The following is a 4,929-nucleotide window of genomic DNA, read 5'->3' on the forward strand; positions in this document are numbered from 1 at the left end:
CCCCCTTTTCTGTCCTTGATTGGAGATGGTTCATTGCTCCCCCACTCTCCCCACCCCAGGGAAGCCCCAACCCAGCACTGGTGTTAGAGTTCTGCTCCAATCTGAGGGCTAAACCCACCCTGTCATAAAGCGTGACTTCACATCGCTGCACTTCCTCACCGGTCTCCTGGAGAGGGTAGCAGACATACAGCAGAGCTCGAGATCTTTCTGGGTCCCACCCATCCCTTGTCAATGCCTTGTAGCTCCTCTTTGGAGTGCTGCCCAGTGAGCTCCTGTGTGAGATGGGCAGGCTTTGTTAAGGCCTGGAGTCTCCATTGGAGGAGACAGGAGAATCTTGCTCTACCCGTCATGTCGTGCTAGGCAGGAAGGAGAAGCGTGCAGGCCAAAGCATGCATAGAAATTACCCAGGAAACCAGGAAGGGTGAGGAGGAGAGAGCGGTAGGGATTGACAAGAAAGGGGGGTCAGAGAACCTGGCCTCTGGTGGAAGAGAAAAGTAGTCATGATTTAAAATACCACGTTTAGCATGAAAGGGGATGGAGGCTGGAATCTGGAGCGCCATTTGTCTTACATGTAATCCCTTGTTTCTGTAATGCTCTCCTTGCAAAATAACAGTATTTTAGGCACTGGTTTAGTGCCATATGAACAGGTCTTGGCTACAAAACAAAACGATTGATTAGCTGCTGTGAGTTATTTATAGCATCTTCCTTGCTGTGACATCTGAAACAAAGGTTGGTCTTGAGAAGGCTCTGTGGCATTCTGCATACAATTTCATATATGATCTAGGAATGGACAGTTCCAGAAGACCAGGATGTATAGCACATGCTTCTTGTGGCTTGTCTACACCTGCCCGTGGTCTGATGCACTTCTTACAATTACACGACAGCTATTAGCCACCAATTGACACCAAGATTACAGGTTAAACTCTGGATTGGTTTTAAACTCTAGCATGTGTCCGCCAGACCGAGAGCAGAGTTGGGGGCGGGGGTGGGGCATGTGTGCCGCAATGGTGTGAAGTTACTCAGCCTTGGGACAAAGTCTGTGTGTTAGCAATGCCTCCTCAGTGAGCATTAGGGCAGATGGGCTTGAATCTGGAGTTAGGGAGATGTGAACATTGAATCCAGACTATGTAGTTCTGATAAACCTCAGTTTGCCCTCTTGGAAATGGGTGTGCACATCCAGATCTATAAAACAGAATTGAGTGAATTCGAATTCCCATACTACTGGCAAAGATGTGCTGAACTCTGTGAGGGGGAAAAATGGTAGCAGAGGCAGCATTGAGCAATCAGAACGCAGATACCCCAGCCTGCTGCACACTGGCCAGAGCTGCTCACTGGCCTCGAAGACCTGAGTTCACTGATTCTAGTACTTACTCATATAAGCCTAAGCTGTGTGGCCCACCTCTCTGAGCCACAGTGTCCTCTCTGGGACAGTGGGGGAGAACACACATACCTCCCTGTCAAGTTGTCCGAGGAGTAAATGACCTCAGCACAGTACCGTGCTTTAAGGCGAGGGAGCAACCACAATACCTCTCCTAACCTGGAATTTTTCCTAACTAGTAGCTTGCTGCTTCCCACAGGCATACATTATACAAAATCTTTGTATATTCTACTAGATACGCGCATGTCATTCCTGGGAGGCACGGCTCTAGTCATTAGCTGCTTTCGATTGTGGTTGCCTGACCATCACCACCATCACCACCACCACCGTCATCATCATTACCACCATCACCGTCGTTGTCCTCATCATCACCCCTGAAGACTTTGCTGGAATCCCGTGCCCTGCCCAGACTGCCTGAATCAGAACCTGCAGATTCAAAACAGTTTTATTTTATTCTTGATTATGCATATGTGTGTTTCTGTGTATGGGCATGTGCTTATGTGTGCAGATGCCCGTGGAGACCAGAAAAAGGTATCAGATCCCCCAAAGCTGGAGTTACAGACTTTTGGAAACTGGCATGGCTGCTGGGATCTGGTCCTCTATATGAAGCAGCAAGCACTCAATGACTCAGAATCTGCATTTACAAAAGAATTTCTATTGATTAATATACGTTTCAGAGGGCATTTATTATTTTTTATTGAGGTAATATTCACATGTATAATTTCTTTTTCCTTTTTTTTTTTGGCAGAGAGTTTGAAATAAGATCTCTCTGTATTGCACAGATTGGCCCCAAACTTGCCATCCTCCTGCCTCAGCGTCTTGAGTGCTGGTACTATAGGAGTATGCTACCACCTGCCATCTGTGTGTAGCATCCCTCTCACTCCCCGTGACTCCTGCTACATTTTCAGTCTTTCCTGTGTCTGGGTTGCCACCCTCTCTCATTCATTTCTTCTCTTTCCTCCAGCTCCTCTTTGCTTGCTGTGTGTCCTGAAGGCACCGTTCGTTCATCTCCTATCACGGAGTTCTCTTTCGAGATCCCGTTACCTACCTGTGGTAGCCAGATTTTTCCACCTGTCTCAAAGCCCTGCTACACGATCTAGTACTCTCGTCTCCACAGCCCCTTAGTATATTGAGTCCCCAGAGAACATCTCTCAGATGGCATCTTCTAGAATGGACATCACCCAGTCCAGTCTCTGTCTACAGGACCTGTGGGCCACCACTGCCTTGGTCCACATTTTCCTGTAGAGCTGCTTTTCTCCTTTAGACTCCTGGGGCTCTCCTGGCCTACTCAAAGTACTGAAAGCCTGCCTAGAATCTTCCCAGCTGCTTCCTTCTCCCTGGAGCTCATCCTATTCAAAGCCTCTGGGGTGTGCTAGAGGGTGTGGGGGAGGTAGAGGGCGGGACGCAACTGGTGTGCGTATGTGACTTTTGTCTAATGCCGTATCGGGTAGCTGTGTTCTCCTTGGTGTATTTACCCAGAGCATTAATTACCAGAGTCTTTTCATTCCCAACAGGGTGTAAACTCTGAAGAAAATTTTCTCCCTATTTTTTTTCATCCCTTCCCTGAGAAGCACAAACTAGCCTTGCTGAGGATAGGGCAAGATCGCATCTACAAGGAAACAGTATCTCCCCAGATAGGACTTGTGAATTGCTTGTACTCCATCCTAGTATCTCCTCAGGTCATTGAAAATAGTGCCTTGGTGAGTTCGAGACCAGCCTGGTCTACAGAGCGAGTTCCAGGACAGGCTCCAAAGTCACAGAGAAACCCTGTCTTGAAAAACCAAAAAAAAAAAAATAGTGCCTTGTACAGAAAAGACCCTGGTTGCCTGCCTGTTACTTGTTTTGGTTCTTAGCATCTTATCCAGTTTCACATTTCATCAGTATTAATAGATATCTATCTGTGTGGGATAGTACATTCTGAATAGAAGGGAAGGGAGATGGCTCAGTGTGTAACAGCATTTGCTGTGCAAAGCTTTGGACCTGACGTCGGATTCCCTATATAATGCCAGGTGCAGTTATTTGCAGCTCCAGTGCTCAGGGAGGCAGGTGAAGCTTGGAGGCTTCCTGGGAATTGCTGACTGTGACCCTAGCCCAAAATCCGCAAGCTCAGATTCCGTGGGAGACCCTATCACAAGGAAATACAAGAAAGTGATGGAAGTGGACCCCTGATGTCCTCCTTTAATGTCCCTGTGCACGAGCGTGCCAAGTAGATACCACACTGTTTCTATAGACCGCATTTTCCTTATCCATTCATTGGTGGATGTCTAGGCTGGTTTCATTTCTTAGCTGTTGTGACTCATGCATTCAGCAAACATGGATGTGCTAGTGATGACTTGGGGAATGGCATAACTGGATCAAATAATTTTGGGGTTTGTTTGTTTGGTTTTGTGTGGTTTTTAAATTAATTTAATTTTAATGGCACTCCATACTGACTTCTGTAGTGACCGTGGCAGTTCACAATCTGACCTGTCCGTTTTGTGTAAGAGTTCCTCTTCCCTCAGCCGCATTTGTTGTCTGGGTGTTGTATTTTGTTTGTGGTGGGGTCTCACGGCATAGCCCTGGCTGGCCTGAAATTCCCAATGTCATTTAGGCTGACCATTCTGTGTTCCTTCTGCTTCCGCCTCCAGAGATTAAGGGCCTGAGCGACCACATCCAGCAGCTGTCCTTTGTGTTTGTGACAATAGCCACTGTCACAGGGCTGAGAGGGAATCTTAAAGCAGTTTCACATGGCATGGCCCCGATGGCCACTTGCGTTTCTCTTTTCGAGAACCTTCTAGTGGGTGCCCCAGACCATTAGATTGGGTTTTGTTATTTAATTTTTTCCAGCTCTTGATATATTTTAGATGTTAATTATGTGTTGTGAGCTGAAGTTCAGTGCGGGGGTGGGTGGGGGGAGACTGGTGCCAACTCTACAAGGCTATTGATAGACTAAAACCATGATTGCGGAGAGCTGGATTTTGGAAGCCGAATTATCTTGGGCTATCTTTAGCTCCCTCAATTGCCATTTACTGAACACCTCTGCGCGTGACTCAACATCCTCATGACTGTGAGGTAAATCCTTTGGGATATACAAATCCACCCCGAGCATCAGCCAGGATCTGAGTGTATGACAGAGGTGTCTCCACCTCAGCCTTACTCATCTCCCTGTGTCCACCCGTGCATTCGCAAACTGCCTTAATTTATGTTTTTTTTTTTTAATGTTCTGTTTCTATAAAAACTTCATGAAACCATGACCAGATTGTAATACAGTATTTGGTATAACCTGAATCAGTGTTCCTGAGCCGTGGCTGCTCATATATGGCTCTCAAATTAACCGTCCCTTTTCCCTTTGTGGCGAGAGCGGTGTGAGCTGTGTTTGTGTTCACATTGTCTCATGGTGAAGCTTTCACTCTGCCCATGGCTATGCGGAGTGTTTTAATCTCATGGAACCCTATGGTCAGTTCTCGGCATTATTTTCTGTGCTCTTGGATCCTTTGACAGAAGGATCCTGTTATTTCCTTCCTTCCTTCCTTCCTTCCTTCCTTCCTTCCTTCCTTCCTTCCTTCCTTCCT

The sequence above is a fragment of the Microtus ochrogaster genome, chromosome 18 (assembly GCF_000317375.1).
Source record: "Microtus ochrogaster isolate Prairie Vole_2 chromosome 18, MicOch1.0, whole genome shotgun sequence".
Lineage (NCBI taxonomy): Eukaryota > Metazoa > Chordata > Mammalia > Rodentia > Cricetidae > Microtus > Microtus ochrogaster.